The 21,580-nt window shown below is 43.8% G+C and overlaps 1 protein-coding gene across 2 annotated transcripts in view; it reads right to left on the minus strand.

Annotated features, from left to right (window-relative positions):
• add3a (adducin 3 (gamma) a) overlaps positions 1-21,580 on the minus strand; it is a 159,477-nt gene that overhangs the window by 107,125 nt on the left and 30,772 nt on the right. The window contains exons 2-3 of one of the 2 annotated variants that reach the window (XM_080030203.1): positions 11,043-11,187; positions 7,605-7,642 (exon numbers count right to left, since the gene is read on the minus strand). The gene's annotated coding sequence lies outside the window, so the exon portion shown is untranslated. The remainder of the gene's footprint in view (positions 1-7,604; positions 7,643-11,042; positions 11,188-21,580) is intronic. The other variant, XM_080030205.1, reaches the window with a different exon arrangement.

A 21,580-nucleotide genomic window follows, 5' to 3' on the forward strand; every position in this document is an offset into this window, starting at 1 on the left:
TCAATTTCAAGTCAATTGGAGTCGGGTGACATTTGTGGCGCCCCCTATGGGTTAATCTCGATAAACTTCGAGGGACATGCTACCACATGACTTCCGCACATACCCAGTAAGTTTCATGATGATAGGACCTATGGTTAAGGAGTTATGGCCAACGTGTTATTAAGCCCCGCCCCTGCGTAAACTTTTTAGTCAATGGCGGCCATGTTTTCCAAGTTGTCCTACTAATCTTTTACGGGTATGTTTATTGTAGTCCCCCGGGGCTTCACGAGAAATTTGGTGTTGATACAGTCAAATTGCAGAAAGTTGTGGATAACACGCTGTTTTTCAGTTTATGCTAATTAGCGTACAATATTTATTGAAGGATTTTTATGGTCCCAGAGGCTTTTTTGTAGAACACCCTAACATACACCTGTGTGAGAAATTTCAAGTCAATCGGACTTACGGTGTGAGGGGCGTGGCCTCTCAAACTTTCTTCAATCGGGACTTCATAACAGCGCCCCCCTAGCGGAAATGGGAAAAACTGTATAATAGCACACCCCGTGGGGTTGGGGCGCACGTTGTGTGACGTGCAACGGTGTGGGAGGAGAAGCAGCTAGAAATGTGAGGAAGATGTCAGAAGTAAGAAGAAGTAAGAAGTAAGAACTAGAAAATCCCGCAGAGATTTTGAAAGTATGGGCAGCCCTGCGCAGGCCGCCAATCCCCGCTTCGGCGGCGCCCCGCCCGTCGGCCGGGCCAGAACGCTTCTACGAACCGCCGCTTCTTTCCGAACTCCAGTCCCGAGTTGTGGCCGGCCCCTGATGCTGTGTATACAATTTGGTGATGATAGGTTGGAAATCCACAGAGTGAATGTGACTTCACTGTATTTCAGGTCATGTAAGTTAGGGAAGAAAGAAGAGGGGGCGAGGGGCGTGGCCTGTCAAACATTACATTTTTGAATGATGGTTTTCGCATTTGTGGGGGCCCCTATGGGTTAATCTCGACAAGCTTAGAGGGCCATGCTACCACATGTCTTCTGCACATATCCTGCAAGTTTCATGATGATAGGACCTATGATCAATTAGTTATGGCCAATTTGTTATTAAGCCCTGCCACTGCATAAACGTTTTAGTCAATGGCGGCCATGTTTTCCAAGCTATCCTACTAATATTTTCCGGAGACGTGCGTCATAGTCCCCCGGGGCTTCGTGAGACATTTGGTGTTGATAAAGTAAAACTTGACAAAGTTGTGGATAAAACCCTGTTTTTCAGTTCATGCTTATTAGCGAAAATATTTCCAGGTTGACTTTAATGATCCAAGATTTTTTGTAGAGCACCCTAAAATACACCTGTGGGAGAAATTTCAAGTCAATCGGACTTACGGTGACCTCTCAAGCTTTCTTCAGTCGGGGCTTAATAACAGCATTTGTGGCGCCCCCTATGGGTTAATCTCGATAAGCTTTGAGGGACATGCTACCACATGACTTCTGCACATACCCAGCAAGTTTGATGATGATAGGACCTATGGTTAAGGAGTTTGGTAAAGGGGAGGAGCGTAATGTGGTAAAGGGGGGGGAGCGTAATTTGGTAAAGGGGGGGAGCCTAATTTGGTAAAGGGGAGGAGCCTAATTTGATAAAGGGGAGGAGTCTAATGTGGTAAAGGGGAGGAGTCTAATGTGGTAAAGAGGAGGAGCCTAATTTGGTAAAGGAGAGGAGCCTAATTTGGTAAAGGGGAGGAGCCTAATTTGGTAAAGGGGAGGGGCCTACTTTGGTAAAGGGGAGGGGCCTAATGTGGTAAAGGGGAGGAGCCTAATTTGGTAAAGAGGGTGGGCCTAATTTGGTAAAGAGGAGGAGCCTAATTTGGTAAAGAGGAGGAGCCTAATTTGGTAAAGGGGAGGGGCCTAATTTGGTAAAGGGGAGGAGCCTAATTTGGGAAAGGGGAGGAGCTTAATGTGGTAAAGGGGAGGAGCCTAATTTGGTAAAGGGGAGGAGCTTAATGTGGTACAGGGGAGGGGCCTAATTTGGTAAAGGGGAGGAGCTTAATGTGGTAAAGGGGAGGAGCCTAATGTGGTAGAGGGGAGGAGTCTAATGTGGTAAAGGGGAGGAGCTTAATGTGGTACAGGGGAGGGGCCTAATTTGGTAAAGGGGAGGAGCCTAATTTGGTAAAGGGGAGGAGCTTAATGTGGTAAAGGGGAGGAGTCTAATGTGGTAAAGGGGAGGAGTCTAATGTGGTAAAGGGGAGGAGCCTAATTTGGTAAAGGGGAGGAGCCTAATTTGGTAAAGGGGAGGAGCTTAATGTGGTAAAGGGGAGGAGCCTAATGTGGTAGAGGGGAGGAGTCTAATGTGGTAAAGGGGAGGAGCTTAATTTGGTAAAGGGGAGGAGCTTAATGGGGTAAAGGGGAGGAGCCTAATTTGGTAAATGGGAGGAGCCTAATTTGGTAAAGGGGAGGAGCCTAATTTGGTAAAGGGGAGGAGCTTAATTTAGTAAAGGGGAGGAGCCTAATTTAGTAAAGGGGAGGAGCCTAATTTGGTAAAGGGGAGGGGCCTAATTTGGCAAAGGGGAGGAGCTTAATGTGGTACAGGGGAGGGGCCTAATTTGGTAGAGGGGAGGAGTCTAATGTGGTAAAGGGGAGGAGCCTAATGTGGTAAATGGGAGGAGCCTAATTTGGTAAAGGGGAGGAGCCTAATTTGGTAAAGGGGAGGGGGCTAATTTGATAAAGGGGAGGGGCTTAATGTGGTACAGGGGAGGGGCCTAATTTGGTAAAGGGGAGGAGCTTAATTAAGGGAGAAACATGGAATAAGATATAAGCACATTTAAGCTAAAAAAAACAGTTGTTTGCCTTTCAAAGTAAAATTTCCATGATCAAGGTTTTTTGATTATTGTGTCTGAACAATTATAGACACGTTTGAAAACATTTGACACATGTTTTAGTGCTTTAGTATACTACACTTTGTGTCTATATAGTTAGCACGATGTCAGCCCTAAACTGCTGCATCGTGCTTATTATCCCAAATTCTGGGGTTGGGGTGATTTGTGCCAAAGGGCCTAGGTGAGTTATAAGTAAGTAAGTAAAATGTATTTATAAAAGCACATTTATAACAGTTTGCACTGTCCAAGGTGCTGAATTTAGTGCATTCAGGAGGTAAACAATGAAGGTAAAATAAAAATAACCAAAATAAAAGACATAAAGCCCAGACATCCACATATAAACAAAGATAGTAGTGCAGAGGTAAGATAGTTAATGGGGAGGAAAAACCAGGGTGTACAGATGGGGCAGGTACTTGGTGCCCTACGCGCTCTGCGTACCCTGCGTATAGGGAACGGCGGCCCTGGCAGGACATCAACAGGTGGAAGCAGACAGAACCAGAGAGCATGCTGGGTCTTTTTTACCCACTGTCAGAGGACCAGGGGATTCTAAATGGGACCAAAGGGAGACTCTGGAGTCCCTTTGCTGACCGGCTGAGTAGAAGACAGATTGTCTTACTGGAGGATGTGTAAAAGAGAAGAGAGAGATGGGGCGAGGGAAGCAGGAGAATAACAGATGACTAAGGCCCTGTTTCCACCTGGGATTATGATGTGATTTTGGTAATCCGATCAAAGGTTGCCAGCTCTCAGTCCGTGTTTTCACACTTGTCTTTCCACATGTGACTTCTTTGTCTACTTGTGATCGGATACCATTTCCCCGCTCTGTATGTAAATCAACACGTACATAATTTCCGTTTGCATTGGTGTTTTTAACCGGTGGGGTTCAAACAAGTAGACATGCAGGGCTGTACAGTGACACAGTTTTAATCGCATTTGCTATTAAAATGCATAACGTGGGAAGATAATTGCAAGTCTAGGTTGACAAGATAGGCTACTGTCTCATTTAGACAAGGAGGAGCGATGCACAACACTGCTTAGAGGGCTCTACATTCACATTCGCCAAATGCGGGTAAATATCATAGATAGTATATCAAAGTAAAAACTCTTAGGCGAGTAAGTTATTACGCCACTTTGGCTGGTGAAAGATGTGTGCTCGCCGGGCGGCTTTTCTAACGTCTGCCTCTGATACACTCTTGTCACCACCACCAGTACATGGCTTTCTACATGCAGTTAAGTTACTTTACGTGCGAACAGAATATTTCCTGTGCACCTTCACATTAAAAGCCTGTTACTAGCCAAACGCGAGTTGACTTTTATTTTTAAGCAGATAAGAACAGGAAGTTCCGTGTTTTCAGATTTACGCAGTGAAATGAAAACAGAGGACAGAAAGCTTGTCATTTGCAATACTGGCGGATGCAACTAACGTTCATGAGGCTTCTATAAAAACTGCATGAACGCCAGTGATGCATTTTCAACGTATTTCCGCTCAGGCAGGTGGCGGCAGTTGAGTAGGAGGTCCCTAATGTGGACAAGAGTCACATTGCTGTTACGATTTGAATGCGGACACATCAGACACAAGTGCCGTAAACCACCTCCAAATGTGTTTTTTGTGATCCGATTTCAATGTGTCTTGAGAGTGTTTCCACCTGTAGTTTGAGCTGTATTCATGTGATCAGATGACAAAATCAGATGTTAATGCCAAGTGGAAACGGGGTCTAACAGACAGAGACATTGAGAGGAGCATGTGCTAGATGTAGAATGACAGAGAAACAAGAGCAGAGACTAAAGGACAACAGATAAAGACAAATATATCAAGGACTTACAAAAGAATACGAATGACCTGTGGAAAGTCCTGACCTTAGTGTCCCCTACCACCCTAAACGCTTTAGCAGTCAGGTGGTTTTCTATCTCTTCTCTCCTCCTTTGTACTTTTTTCCTTGGTCCTTGAATCTTCATTTCAGCGCTCCCAAGTTCTGCATAAACCCTCTGAACCCCCCGAGGAGTGCTTTATTACGCCTGAACTTCCCTCAGCACTTGAATTTATCAGGTGAAATAAACAAAAAATTAACGCTAATGTTGCTCCACATTGCTCAATGTTTAATTAAGCAAGTGCTTGCTAAGGCGTCCGCTACATCAACTTTTTACAGTGATAATATGTCAAAATGTAGCTCACAACTTGTTGTCCTGCCCCCATATGGCCAAAACCTTGGTAATGGCAGATTTAAAGGATGAACAAATTAAAAAGTACTAACAAGACTCTTTACCACTTCAATCGTGTGTATGAACTCTACTATCAGTGCGGGATAAACTCAAAATCACAGAAATCCCTATCATTAAGGAATAACACCAACAGCTGTTAATCCACTTTCTATTGTTGTGTACTAGAAATGCAGCATGAGAAGCTTAGCCAGATGGCTTAGCTGTTGTTTGCACTCTAAATGGCAAACATGTCCAAAACATAAAGCTGTCAGCTCCAATCCTGAGTCATTGTTGACAATACACTGAATCAACTTGTTGGAGAGAACGATGACATTTTCTATAACAAGATTACGTCTTATTATCAAATCTGAACACATTTGTGTTAATTTGGGAAACGTCACAAATACACAACAATCATGGGTCAAGTGCTTAAAGGAGCCAATGAGGAAATGTTGACATATCTTCATACCACTTCAAGAATTCCTGCAAGGAATTGTGTTGCCTAATGTTCAAAAGAAAGAGGCAGTTCATAAAATGATGTTTCCTCCATTATTTAACTCGTATTTTATTTAACAATTACCATACGTTTGTAAAAAAGGACATTTCGCCCAGTCTGATTTGAGACCATACAAGGTTGTTTCTGCAAACTGACCCTGCGTCCTGACCACATGCTCAGTAGAAGATACAATGGTAATGTGTGTAAAGCCACTCAACATACTGCTCTAAATATAAAGAACAGTATCATCAGCAAGCAAGAGCCACCAAAGTCATCAGAGATACACAGTAATAAAATCTTGAGCACAACTTAAGCTTTCAGCAGCTTAAACCTGACAAGGGTTTCAAACTGTACCCATGCAGGGACGAAGTACCCAGATATGAGGACGACTGTCACCGCACACAGCAGAACTCAGAGGGACTCTGAACTAAAGGAGACATGACAGAGGAGAACAAGAAGAGCTGCATTGTTTTTCTTTCCCCTATGTCCACGCAAGCCCAGGACCTGGGAGATATGCCAAACTGGGACCCAGAGGATGAGAGAGTTGTGCTAAAAGTATCTGACAGACAAAGGGGGGAGAGTGTGAGGGAAAGATAAGACTGAGACACAGAGACTGGGAGACAAGAGAGGTGAGGAGTCACACAGGGTGGATACGGGGACAGAGAGAGACGATAACATGGATTCTTGTGTCCCTCATGACACATTCAACATAGTAATATCTAAAGGCCCAAGTTCCAGCTCTGTAGCAAACTGCTGCAAAACACACATGAAGATCCTTTTACTGTCAGCTGAAGATGAGTCCAACTCTGGCTGAGAACCGAGAGCAAATCAGAACTCCCTGGATTCAGTGAAACAATCGTCATTTGGTGTAGTGGCAATTCACGTGCTATGCCCCCAATCGGTCATTCATCCATAGTGTACTTGGCAAATAAAAGAGGTTCACGTTCTCATTATTTCCATGCATCAAATCAACGAGAGCCAAAATGTTTTGACAATCTCAGGAAAAAATACTTAAAATTGTACCTCAGTAAATCTTGCAGGTTGAGAAAAAATATTACAAGACTCAATAAGCCAGCCAAGATACAAAAAGGCATTAGTGGTTGTTAAAACAAGATCCTGGTAAGCTTTCCTGACCACAAGTGGGCAAAGGAAAGAGAGGAAGGAAAATATATATAAATATACATCATATTCAAGGAGAGGGAGAGACAGTTGTCACTATTTCCTTCAATGGATAACTTCCAGCATAGTAAAATGTCTGGCCAGAAGCACTTTGTAAACTTACCACTGACCAAAGCTGTCTCATTTATTCAAGGCTTTCTAAAAGAGTCACTCCTACTCCCCATTTGCCTATGGTGTCCTTGAGAAAACCAAAGGAGGAGGGCGGAGGGGACCAAAGCACTAGCCTGGCTCCGCCCGCCTACCTACTTCCGCTCAAATTTTATTTTCCCTTCAGTAGTCAGTCTGGGTCTGCGGTATAGTCATGTGTTCCTGCTCGAACAGATTTCTACCAGTCCAATCAGAGAACAGAGGGAGTGGCTGAGAACAATGACGTCGAGGTTGTGCGCCAGTTTAAGTTGTAGTCACAGAAAGACAATAGATAAGGATACGAGAGAAGCTATTCAGTCTGTTGTGGCAACGCTGCCATATATCGATAAATTAAAGTCGGAGCAAGAACAAGCTTTGCTGAGTTTTGTTGGTTCCCGGCCGGTCCCGGCGCAAGACATATGTCATGACCAAACGCTATGCGATTGTTTATGGTAGATCCGGAGTGGCACTGGGCAGATCCTATCATTTTAAACTTCAAATGACACCCGCCTCCAAGTGAGTGAAAGTTTGTCAATTGAGCAGTTCCAGACCTTCTGTACAAATGAAATGAAGTACGATGGTCTGGTAGAACCAGGCTACCAAAGAACAACCTTTCAGACAATTTTTTTAATTTTATTTCCCCAACAACTGTTAGTGTAAAATAACAGCGAGAAGCAGAGCCTTGCTGTTGATGCAGTCATCAGGTATTTTAAAAGCTTGAGCAGGAGCTGAAATTGTGAGTGTTCAAAGTAGAAATTCTTACCTCCCAGGGGACTGCTTAACTTTATAACGTCTCGCCAACTAGAAGGAAAAAACAGACACAAACACATTATTACTTTCTGCATCCAGGTCTTCTGGGGGCTGCAACAGCTATCCACTAAAACCCAGAGCCTTATAATGTGTCTCAGGTGAGGAGATCTGTCATAGTTAGGATCAGACAGATTCCTTTGCTTTAAATGTTATTTACTCCTGCTTGCTTTTGAAGTCTGTAATTCCAGGATACAAAAGTAAAAATGACATAGGAATGCATGAAATAAAAACCTGAAATCAAGGGAAGACCATTACAACTCTAAAGTCTACCTCATAGCCTGAAACGTGAACCCTTTTCATTATCCTCATAAACTCGGTATGGTCTGTAATTCAGCATATTTGACATACTCAAGAAATGTAAGATTGATGCTGTTTATCATGCTTCTCTGAGGTTCATTACTAATTGTGGAGCCCTGACCCATCACTGTGACTTGTATTCTCGAGTGGGTTGGCCCTCTTTGTCCACCAGAAGGCTGGGACACTGGTGCACTTTTATTTATAAGGCCATGTTAGGGCTACTTCCCTCCTATATTTGTAACTTAATCACACAGAAAAGTGTTGCTTCCCACAATCTGCGTTCAAACAATCAGATGCTTCTGTCAGTTCCATTTGCACGCACAGAATTAGGAAAAAGGTCTTTCATCCATTCTGCTCCCACCACATGGAACTGGCTACAAAAAGATTTTAAATTAACCGAAATTATTTCTTTGAACGCTTTTAAATCTAAGCTGAGAGCATTTCAGACCACCTCTTTTACTTGTAGTTGTTTTTTATGATTTTTAATTTACTTGGAACTGTTTTTATTATTTTAATTGAAAACAGTTTTTTCTGATTTTATTTGATAACAGCTTTTTATAATTTAAATTTTTGTCTATATGTTGTGAGTGTATTATTGTGAGTGAACATGTAACTTGTTGCTGCCTCTTGGCCAGGACTCCCTTGAAAAAGAGGTTTTTAATCTCAATGGGACTTTCCTGGTTAAATAAAGGTTAAATAAATAAAATAAATATATATATATAATTAAAGAAGATATCTTTCTTTTACCTCAGGTGACAGAAAAGGATTTGATACTTTCACATTTGCTATCTTAGGCGTCCTTTTATTAATACAGGCCAAATTACAAACTGGGCACCCGCTATTTGAGATTCAGCAGACTTACTTCAAACAACTACTTCTAACTGCCCTACAAAGAAATTCCTCCTCTCCTATGATTCATTTCCAGGAGGGAAGACTGTAGAATGGGCAGGTCATTTATTAGTATGCATTCTATACTACAGGAACCCCTACCATCTCTAGAGGCAGCTGAATAACTGCCAAGGTCTCGGTGTGTTTGTTATCGGTCACAGCGGTTTTCAGGAGTTTCCATTAGAGAGAGAGTGGGCTGTGCCTCTATACTGCACTGGAGGCTACACGGAGCAGCAGGCAGGCCTTAGGGACTTGGTCTGCCCTTGATAGTCATCTATGTCATCCACACAAACACCAACTGTGTCAACACAGGGGAGCATGCTCACCTTAGGAGACCACTAGAGCTATCAATAGCATGTGAGATGTGTTATTGCTGAGGGGTCCTGGTTCCTGCATTCCGTTACACTGGGAACTTTGGGATCTGCCCAAAATAACACATCAAAACTAGAAAATCCCGCAGAGATTTTGAAAGTACGGGCCACCCGGCGCCGACCGCCAGCCCCACATCGGCGGCGCCCCACCCGTTGGCCGGGTTCAAGCACTTCTACGAACCGCCGCTGCGCGCTTTCCAAACTTGAGTCCCAAGTTGTGGCCAATTGAAGGTTGCAATCGTGGCAAATCTTCAGAAAGATGGCCGCTCTCGCGAAGATGTTTTCGTTAAGGGCGGCCATGTTTTTGAGCTATCTCGCTAAAACTGTGTATGTTGGTCCCCTGATGCTTTGTACACAATTTGGTGATGATAGTTTGGAAAACCACGAAGTAGATCACTTGACTCTATTTCATGTCATGTAAATTAGGGAAGAAAAAAACTCATGGCTGACCCCTATGGTCCAAGAGGCTTTATTGTAGAGCACCATGAGCCGTACATGTGTAAAAAATTTCAAGTCAATCAGAGTGAGTGGGAAAGAGCCTTGGCCTGTCAAACATTGCATTTTTGAATTATGGTTTTCGCATTTGTGGCGCCCCCTATGGGTTAATCTCGACAAGCTTGGAGAGAAATGCTACCACATGTCTTCTGCACATATCCAGCACGTTTTATGATGATATAACCTATGGTCAATGAGTTATGGCCAATTTGTTAATAAGCCCTGCCCCTGCATAAACGTTTTGGTCAATGGCGGCCATTTTTTTCAAGCTATCCTACTAATATTTTACGAAAATGTGCATCTTATTCCCCCGAGGTTTCATGAGAAGTTTGGTGTCAATACAGTGAAATTTGAGGAAGTTGTGGTCAAAACCCAGATTTTCAGTTTATGCTAATTAGCGGAAAATATTCCCAAGAGGATTTATATGGTCCCAGAGGCTTTTTTGAAGAGCACCCTAACGAAAACCTGTGTGAGAAAAGTCAAGTGAATCGGACTTATGATGTGCGGGGCGTGGCCTCTCAAACTTTTTTCAGTCGGGGCTTAATAAAAGCGCCCCCTAGTGGAAATTCAAAAATATGAATAAAAACACACCCCGTGGGGTGGGGATGCACGTTCTGTGAAAATTTGGAATGTCTAAGTGCATCAGTGTGGGAGGAGTAGCAGCTAGAAAAATGTCATGGAAGAATAAGAATAAGTATAAATACAAATACTTGAGGGCCCATACTTATAAATATTTTTACTTTCGACTTCCGGGTTAGCATGTGAAGGAGAAGGACGTGCAGGACGGGGGCTCCCAAGCTTGCACTATTATTTGACATATTTTAGCACCACACACTACTTAAAATAAGTTTTTTTTGCTTGGTTATTGCGACCACTGACTGTTTGGCGTTGATGGGTCGCAGCAGGCAGAAAGAGAAAGGGCAGAATTCGCCGGAAAAAGAGGCAGCCACGATGTTGCACTGTCATGGCGGAGTCGACTCCCTGCCGCCTGATCTCGACAAGCTCCGCGCTGTGCTGCTATCCGAACTAACAACAACCCTTACAACAACCATGAAAATGGTAGTGAGTGAAGCCTTGAGGCCCATTTCCGCTGCCTTAGATGCCGTCAAGTCTACCACCGACTCGCTCAACCTGAAGATAGCCGTCATGGAGACAGCCCTGTCTGACCACAGCGACCGGATCACTGCCCTTGAGGAGAAATGTACTCGTTTGCAGTCTGAAAATACACAGCTGATGGCTAAGACCGAAGACTTGGAATCACGGTCACGTCGCAATAACCTACGCGTGATTGGAATCCCAGAGAAGACAGAGGGAGCAGACCCAGTAAAGTTTATGGTTACCTTTCTCACCGAGGTCCTCGGCGCCAGCTTCTTTTCTTCCCCACCGACTCTGGATAGAGCTCACCGCATCGGCGCAGCGCGCTCGGCTGAGGAGGGCAGGGGGTCCAGACTCCGATTCCACTACTTCAGCGATAAGGACCGTGTTCTGAGACGAGAGAGGGATGCACAGCAGCTCAAGTACCATGGACAGAAGGTTTACTTTTTCCCCGACATGACCGCTAACATCGCTAAGAAGAGAGCATCCTTTGACGGTGTGAAACGCTGCCTCTACTTGAAGCAAGTCAGGTTTTCCCTCCTGTACCCGGCCCGTCTGCACGTGGAACACCGCGGGGAGAAGAGATTTCTTGAGTGCCCGAAAAGCCCAGGCATTTTACGATTCGCACTTTTCTGCTCACTGAGGATTTACAGACTACTGAACTCTCTCATCCTGTAAGGTAAAAACAGACTTTACCCTAGATATTGGCCACTTAAAGAATATTTTCCCAGCTGATGTGTGTGGGGTGTTTTTTGTTTTTGTTTTTTTTACATATATCTAGGCTACTCCATCCCCACACGGGCTTTGGGATTTTCTTTTGTTTGTTACACATCGTTTTGTGGATTATTGTTATCCCGCCCCATCCAGTCGCCCAGAGTTTTTTTTTTTAAATACATTTATTTTATTATATAGTTATTTAAAAATTAATATACATCCAGATTAAGATATCCTTTGCAGGCTACTGATATTTTTGCTCATCACCCTGTGGCCGAACACTGATCCTTTGTGCGTCCCATGCCCCTTTTTATTTTTTTAGACCATCAGAGTGGTGCAGATGGGCTGACCAGATATTTCAATCCACATTTTCAAGCAAAGCCCACGGTGTGGCAATTATTATTAAGAAAAACATAGATTTTAAACATATCTCTACAATAAGTGACCCGATTGGTCGTTTCCTTATAGTAACTGGCTACCTTTGCTCTGATATCGATGCATGGTTAAAAAAGCTAGACATACCAAAGCTAGACAGCGCCTCCCGCGAGGCCTTAAACTCTGAATTGTCCCCTGCAGAAATCACAGACGCTATCAAATCACTGCATAACGGCAAGAGCCCTGGGCCAGATGGCTTCGTAGTTGAATTTTCTAAGAAGTTGCTGACCAAGTAACCCCGATCTTGCAGAATGTTCTCCCACTCAACCGAAGCGAATAGGCTCCCACCAACACTGTATAACGCAAACATTTCTCTCTTGTTAAAACAAGACAGGGATGAAACTAACCCGTCCTCGACCAATTTCTATGCTTAACTTGGATTTCAAAATGTTCACAAAAATTCTGACAAATAGACTAAACAATAAATGTATAGAATCCATTATCCACACAGATCAGACCGGGTTCATCCCCAATAGGTTTTCATTTTTTAATGTTAGGAGAGTCCTAAATATTATGTACCGTACTTTTCGGCCTACAAGCCGCGACTTTTTCCCCGTTTTTCGACCCTGTTATTACACAGCACAGTATATATTCTGTAGCTACTGGGGATGGGCGTTAGTAATCGAGTACTCGAGTACTCCTCGTTTCAAATGATCTCGATTGGTGGATGAGGAAAATCGTTTTTTGTTTTTTTTAGTGTTTGTAGCCTTTAGGCCGGCCGGCGGGCCGCCCCTATTTTAAAATGTTATATAGGCCTACGTGTACAAAACGGCACAAAACGGATATAAAGTTTAACAAAATTAAATATTTTGATCCAAGTTAAATAAACTAAGCGTTGTGTCAAACAGAAACCGCAAATAACTGCCACCTCCGTGCAGCGCAGCCAGTGTGTGGTCTCCACAGCACCGCGGATCTGAATGCGGTGCTGGAAAACTTGGAAAGTCACGTAAAGAAGGCAGGCTGACTTCGGGCACATTCGAGCAAACGACATTTAAGAAGCCTTTATTATGGAATATAGGATTGAGATTCAAAAGCCGACGGTGTAACGTTCCGTTAACGAGGAATTAGTCGCGGTAATTAGTCACGGACAGGAGTGAGCATTACGCGGTTGGATATACTAGCCTACTACTTCTACTGCTTTGGTGAGTTATTAAGCCTATCTATGTGTTTAAATTGTAGGACAATAATTTTATTGTATTTGCTGCCCTTCTTATTTTAAATGTCTATTTTGAATGTTAGCCAACTACAGCCCATGCTTTCCCGACAATCCCCTCTGTGCACGAACTCTTACATGTGGTAATTAAACATTATAAACACCTGCGGCTTATTGTCCAGTGCGGCATATAGTACGGAAAGTACGGTATAACAAATTCGACAGCTCTTCCAAACAAGCCGTTTTGTGTCTGGACGCGGAAAAGGCTTCCGATCAGGTTGAGTGGGGGTACTTGCTCAAGGTGTTGGAGGAGTTCGGTCTTGGGGCCCCCTTTATTTCCTGGGTGCATTTAATATATGCCCATCCCACCGCCTCCATTCTAACAAACCAGGAAATATTCACACCCTTTGCCCTTCAGAGGGGCACGCGCCAGGGTTGCTCCCTCTCGCCGCTCCTCTTTGTTGGCCATCGAGCCCCTGGCTAATAGCATAAGGGGGCACGCACTTATAAAGCCAATATCACTAAGTGGGATGGACCATAAGATTTCTCTGTACGCAGATGACATCGCCCTCTTTGTAGCCGACCCCGAGAATTCCATCCCTCACCTACTTCAGCTAATTAACTCTTTTGGCGAAGTCTCGGGTTACACCATAAACTGGCAAAAAAGTGAACTCTTGTCGTTAACAGCAGAACTGGACCCAACATTCCTAGCCAATACGCAGTTTAAAACAAATCTGGTCAGTATAAAGTACCAGGGCATTAAATTATCTAAAAACCCAAAGACACCTTTTAAGTTAAATTTTACGGAAAGGTTGAACAAACTAAAGGAGAACATAGAGAAATGGAGAACATTACCGATCTCCCTTATTGGCCGTGTGAACGCAGTAAAGATGGTCTCCCTGCTGAGATTCCTGTATCTATTTCAGAATGTGCCAATGTATATTCCTAAATCTTACTTTAAGTCAATTGATTCTATTATAATGCCTTTCATTTGGGGATATAAAGCACATAAGATCTCAAAAGCCCATCTTCAGAAACCCAGGGAGCATGGCGGACTGGGGTTACCGTGTTTTTCACATTATTACTGGGCTGCCAATGCTAGAGTCATGGTGTATTGGCAATTTACATATGAAAAAGACGTTAGAACTGATCTGCCCCCCTGGTTGGCTATTGAAAAAAGCTTGGCCCCAAAAACTTCTCTTACTGCCCTCCTTTTCTCTTCTCCCAGACCGCGTGCCTCCTTTAGAGGAGACCACTTTATCCTGTCCAACGGTAAGAGAATTTGGAACCAAATTAGGAAGGCCTGTGAACTACCGAGCACGACCATACATGCCCCAATCTGGCATAATCATGCCTTCCCCCCCATCGTTCACAGATTCAGCATTCAGAGATTGGAGACGGAAGGGAATAGTAACAGTTGAGGACCTTTATATAAATGGTCACTTTGCTTCATTTGATCAGCTAGTATCAAAGTTTTCACTGTTGAAAGCTCAATTCTTCAGGTATCTGCAGTTGAGGAATTATGTCAGACAGAATATACCATCCTTTGAGTCCCTGCCCGCACATGATTCATTGTCCAAAACTTTGCTGGGCTCACCAGAAGCTAAAAACCTGATTTCATCTTTTGTGGGAATATTTTTAGACCGGCAGGACAAGTCTACTTTAAAAATAAAGAAAGCCTGGGAAAAAGACTTAAACATTGGAATAGCTGACGATGTCTGGGAGGGAGCGCTAAAAAGCATAAAATCCTGCTCTATAAACTCAAGGCTTCAGTTAATTCAATTTAAGGTCACACTTAGATTGCACTATTCTAAGGTTAAACTGCATAACATTTTCCCAAATATTTCGCCTTTATGTAACAGGTGTAAGATTGCAGAGGGTACACTTGCTCACCACTTTTGGGAATGTCCGAATTGTTATAACTATTGGTGTGTATGTATTGTATGTGTCTACTTGTTCAGTTTTTTTGTCCGTATGCAAAAAAATTGTAAAAACCATTCAAATAAAAGTAAAAAAAAAAAAAAAAAATTGCTTTCTATGTATTAACCCATTGATGACTATAGCACCTGTAAAAAACACCTCTTAAACCCTATGGCAATCTAGGATACATATGCTTATCTCCTGAGGGTTTTCTGAAAACCAAAACCTAAATATCTAAGTCTCTGTAGCACATAGAAGCATGAAATAAAATACTTTTAAAAAGGTAAGGTTCACAGGTTTTTATTTAAACAGATGAAAAAGAAACGAAAAAAATGAATAAATAATATAAAATATAAAATATAACATAGGCTACAATTTTGTTTTTTTTTAACATGCCAACACACAGACCAAGGCACCTTGGTATGAGTGAGAGATGGGGAAGGAGTGGGGAAGGGTGGATAAAGTCCTGAGTTTGAACTGGGAACAGTCCCAGTCTCTGTACCCCATGGCTCACATCTCTCCTCTTTGGCTATTGCATAGCATTATCCTTCACAGACAGACACACTGACTGACTGACGCACGCACGTTAGGGCTGGGCGATTAATTGAATTTCGATTTCGGTTACAATTTTGGCTTCCCTCGATCATGAAAACAAGATAATCGTAATAAAACGGTTATTGTGCGGCACGCCGGGTCATGTGTAGTAAATGCAGCGCACCCTTCTGTCTCCACCTGCGCTCCGCCCCGCCCCCGCCCGAACACTGTCGCTTTCAGCGATTCCAGTGCAATTGTTTATTCAGCATAAAGTTAAAACGCTCGTCCAGGATGTTACACCGAAACACAAAAGCCTTGCGCGATTGAAGCAGCGTTTCACTCGGTGAAACATGGTGTGAGTGAGACACTGTGATGGCGGTGGGTAACGGTGTCATTCACTGTGAGAACTTGCCGGTGTGAGCCGCCGCGCAGAAAAGCTCTGTGGCTTTACGGGTAAAATGATAATCGGGGATTCCTGCACGTTAACGTTGTTGAGGGGAAAGGCTTCCGCTTTCTGATTGCATTTCTCGAGCCTGAATATATTGTGCCATGTCGGCAAACTATCTGCGCGACAAGAGCAAATATACAGTGAGACACACCCCCTCCGTTACTTTCAGTCTACAGACGAAAAGTTACAACCAGCACCTAAGCATGGACTTCGTTTAAATAAAGCGTCTAATTTTTATGATCAGCGCTCTGATGCAAGTTCTGAAGTCTGAACATTACGGTGTCAGCTGTGGTGTAGTTTTTTTTACAGCAACTCAACGTGCACTGCAAAAAAAAAGAAGGCAATAAGTCGATCTTTTTGTAGATTCATAGCCTACCTCCTCTTATAAGTCGAAGTACAAATCAATGAATGGTTCACAATCACATCCCTAGTAAAATATTAATTTTACTCTTAGATTCGAAGGTTTTACTGATTATTTATTTTGTGTGGCTTTTTAGTTGTTGTAGGCTATGTTTGAGGAACACAATTGGGAGTTTTGTTTATGTAATGTTGAAAGAATTGGCTGAATTTTCATTTTGGTGCATCCCTACAATGAATAATCGTCTTTAATAACCGTGATTACAATATCAATCAAAATAATCGTGATTATCATTTTTGCCATAATCGAGCAGCCCTAACGCACGTACAGACGGACAGAAACACACACACACACACACACACACACACACACACACACACACACACACACACACACACACACACACACACACACACACACACACACACACACACACACACACACACACACACACACACACACACACACACACACACACACACACACACACACACACACACACACACACACACACACACACACACACACACACACACACACACACACACAGAGAGCAAGTCATCTGTGGCGAAGGACGTGGCGCATGAAGCACTCGCGGTGCATAGGAAGGTCACACTGCCTGCACCCCATCTGAGTTGACCCAGGACGCACGTTGGTGCCGTAGTGCTTGACAGAACACTCATAGGCCTTTCACACCAAAATGAACCAAGAGTCAGTTCCAGGCTGGTGTTGGGGTCAGTTCAAAACTGGTTACAGCCTTATCCCAGTTATGAACCGGTTGGTTTCACATCGACCAGAGACAGCCATGGAGCCGGCAAGAGAGCAACGTCATGACGTCACTGTAAACGTGTGTGTACGTCACCCGACGCCGCTGCTCTTGTGGCTAACGCTAAAGCTACCGCTAGCTTTAACCCTTTAGGCGCCAAAGTCGCAAAATTGCGACAAGACGCTTTACTGAATCAAACAGCTGTTTTCTCTAAATAGAGTGTTATATTTTGTTCAAACTCCCCTCCACTAGTTGGCAGACATCCCATACCTAGACCTTAGCTCAGAAAAACGTCATCCTTCAATGCAAAATATTCGCGGAAATCCGGAAATCCCATCCAAAAAAAAAAAAAAAAATCCCATCAAAACTTTTTTTGTCATATCCTCCTAGCGATTTTTTCTGGTTTTATTGAAAACTTTTGTGGTGTTTGGAGACTCTGACGTGAAAGCACGTTTCACTCTGCAGTTACTGTGCTCATTGCTCAACGAGCAGCGGGTGTTGCCGAGAGCCCCTCCCCGTCTCAAAGCACTACGAGGCGGTCAGTCTCGGAGCAGCCCCTCGGAGCGAGTCCCAGCCTGCTGTCAGTGCAGAGAGGAGAAACACCTCCGCGTCCAGGCTGCAAATGAATCGCGCTGTTGTTAGGTGCGAAATCGGAGATAGTGTGCCACGAAGCTATTTATGCTGAAGTTGACGAGTAGGGAGTTGGTGTTCACTCTTTCTACGGCCCCGGTCACGGTGCGTCCATGCGCAGCAGTGGTGCAGCCATGCAACGCAGCATTATATATATCAATATTATCATATTATAATGATAATAATGATGATAATAATAATAATCATCATAATAATAATGAAGAATAGAAGAAAAAAGGAAATAAAAATGGTGGTGGGTAAAAAAATAAAAAACGCCTACTGTTTACATGAGTTTTGTTGTGTAGTTCTAGTTCTAGTTTACAACTGTTGGCTTACAACAAAGTGGACATCATTACAAATGGATGGAGGGGTGAATCTGATTAAATAAATTCAACTCTCTTTCAAAATATCAGGTATTTCATGCAAATTACATAATCCAACATGGCCGCCACCATATGACGTCATAATATGCTAATTAGATCAGAAAATGTACTCCCCAGATAAACTTTAGGTCATTCTCAATATTTGTCTCATTTACACTTTGTCTCTATCTCAAACCACTTTCAATCCAGAGCCTTCTGAAATGTAAGTGTCAAAATCTAGTATTTTTAAAAATAAAACCCGGCGCCTAAAGGGTTAAGCACAACAACAGCGGCGAATACGTCTTATTTTTACACTTGTTGGCTCTCGCTTTGCTTTCTTAAGCAAACAGGACCCATACAGGGTATTCTCGCCGGTCAATTTGATCGCTACGTTCGGTAATTATGTTATGTTTACGTCTCGTAGTAGCGGTGTTTTTAAATATGGCGGGCATGAGGTTTGAGTTGCTCTGGTTGGTCAGGATAATCCCTCCCCCAACCGTTCGCGCAAGCAGTTCTTATCAAACCCTGCTCAATCCTGGGGTATGAGTTCCCCCGGTTTTTACGGCCCGGAGCAGGCTCTCTGGCGGTGTGAAACCAAAACACTGGCTCTAACTCCGAACAAGCCCAGAACTAGCGCCGATTTTGCGGCGGTGTGAAAGGCCTATCAGTGCAGGTCTTCCTCTTGGTGTTGATCCGTTCCAGCTCATGCTCAGTAGAAGCTTCAGATGGGCTGGGAGGGGGGAGCACAGGGGGGAGCACCTGGGGAGCACTTCTTGTAGTGACGGGGACGATCAGCTCCTGGGTCAGATCTTCCAGCCAGTCCTTGTAGCCGCTCTTCCTATACTTCCACTCAGCTCCTCCTGCAGACCTGGCAGCCACAAAGGCATTGTAGCACGCCACCGACAACAAGTAGAACATCAGCCTCCTCCACCACTTTGAAGACCGATGTTGGATCTGGTAGTAGCCCATCATCTGGTCCAGAAGGTCTACCCCCTTCATGTGTTGCTGATAGTCAGCAAGGCATGCTGGCACCCGAACCTCCATCTGGGTACCATTGGACATCCTCTTCACTGACCCATAAGCTGTCGGGTCATGGTAGTTGGAGAGGACCATCACTGCCTTGGTGTCCTGCCAGACGCAGAAGGTCAAGTCATCCTGCTGCGCCACTTTGAACTCATGCCTCTTCAAGCCAGTGTTCTTTGTGAGGTCCTTGTTCTTGGGGAGGTCCTTTCTGTTGGCACGCACCGTTCCACAAGCTTGCACCCCCCTGCTCTTGAGGTCCACCATCAACATTACACCAGTGAAGAAGTTGTCCATATATATGGACAGGTTGGACCCGAAATATGGTTCGGCCAGTTCGGAGACAATACGGTGAGCTAGGGTTTTTCTCTGTCTTTCCCTGAATTGCCCGTGTACACTTTGATTCCCTACTTCACCGGCTTCATGGGGAGGTACTGACGGAAGCCCAGGCGTCCCTTGAATTTAACCATAGACTCATCGACGGTCACAAAGCCATTGACCTCGTACAGTCCTCTAAATCTAACCAGGAGGAGGTCCATGAACCTCCGGAGCTTCCAGAGCTTGTCAGATTTGTCCACGGCAGGAGATATCTTGGAGATGGAGATATCTGAAAATGCAAATGTCAAGATCAATGAGTTTAATTGTAGTTAATTGTATTTATTTTTATGTATTATTTTATATATGTCCAGAAATAAAATAAATCACTACTAATTAATAACTATTTATTCATTATGCCATTATTGTATTTATAATATAGTAGATATAGCTATAGCACCAGGGCCGATTCAGAACTTAATTTATACATTTCTGAATATTAATAATTTTTAGTAGCTACTGTAAATATTTTAAAATTCTAAATGTATCAAGAAAATACATGTACTGTATGAGAAAATACAATTAAACATTAAAAAGGTGTGTGTGTGTGCGTGTGTGTGTGTGTGTGAGAGAGAGAGAGAGAGAGAGTCACCACTATCATAACTAGCCATGACTGAGACTTTAGTGCGCTACTGCTAACTAAGAGAAGAGAACGAAACTTGCAAGAAAGCGCAAGATAAAAATAAAAACCTACCTCCAGATCATGTCAAACCGGTCCCTTGCCATGGCCTTGGCGACGTTGGTCTGATATAGCCATTTGGTCTGCCTCCGGCAGTCCCTGCGTGCTGGTAGCTTCATAACTCCGAAGGCGAAACACAGCCCGACGAATGTCTTTATCTCCGTTTTAGAGACGGGGTTCCACTTGGATTTGGTGGGGGTCTGAAAGCGTGTCATTTCGGCGAACCAATTTGTTTCCTCCACCAACAAGGCCCAAAGCTCATCGCCAAAAATTAACAAAAAAACATCCAGGGGGGTAGCGTCCGCGGGAATCGGCTGCTTCACCCCCGCTTTGCGGGTGAACTGCTTCGCTTGGCGAGGGTGATAGCCCTCGGTTTTCCAGTCCTGGAATCCAAGGAAGTCTTCCTCCTCCTCTACTTCACCCCACATATCCCACTCCTGTTCTCGATCCAAAGGATCATCCGCCACTACACCACAAACCTCTTCCTCCCTCTCAAACTCTTCTCCCAACTCTATGTCGCTGCCCTCGCTGTCAAACTCGTCCGCTGACTCAGCCATCTCGCCTCTTTTCAAAAAAAAAAACGCACGTGTATGTCGGTTTGATTAACGTGATTTTCGGCCAACCAGACAGCATTTGGATGGTCACGTGGTTTTAAAAATTCAACACGACCCGCCTCATGTGTATTTGAACCAATGTCAGATCATTCTATGCTCCACGCGCCATGAAAATGTCAACAAAACAAAAATGCAGCGCCATGCAGCAGCCGGCAGGAGAGTTAGAGTTGCGCTACGCCGTAACCAGCGGGAGATACGATGTTGCCTCGCGAAGCATTTGTCGGCAGGAGAGTCTGAGTTGCAAAATGCAGTAACCGGCGGGAGATACAATGTGGCGTCACGCAGCAGCCGTCATCAATGGGTTAAGAGAATTACGAAAAAATGTGTTGGGAGAAAAATCTGTGCAACCATGAATGATAAAGTGATTAACCCGGCATGAATCCACGGAACTCATATTAGATTGCATTCAGCAAAACAGCCAAAAGCTGAATGTAGTATGAGTTTGAGCGGTCAAAATGATGTAACGTTGGGCACAATGACTGTGTAATGAAGTGTTTGTGACTTCTGGGAGTCTTACGAGAGGTTGTAATACACCTGAAAATGTGAGAAGCCCCAAATGGCACGGCCGTTGCTGAAACACACTTCTGCCCAGGTTGGCTCAATGAACGGGAATTGAAACCACCTGCCGAATCTGGTGGGGATGTTTTTCATATTAGTAGAGGAGGAACAATTTAGTTTTCCTTCAGTTCTCAGGTGACAATGAGAACTGTGAAAAGCATGAAACTCACGACAGCAAGTCAGCATTCTTCCATAGCTTTGGGGCCGTATTCACAAA

The sequence above is a fragment of the Ammodytes marinus genome, assembly GCF_949987685.1.
Source record: "Ammodytes marinus genome assembly, chromosome: 6".
Taxonomy (NCBI): domain Eukaryota; kingdom Metazoa; phylum Chordata; class Actinopteri; order Uranoscopiformes; family Ammodytidae; genus Ammodytes; species Ammodytes marinus.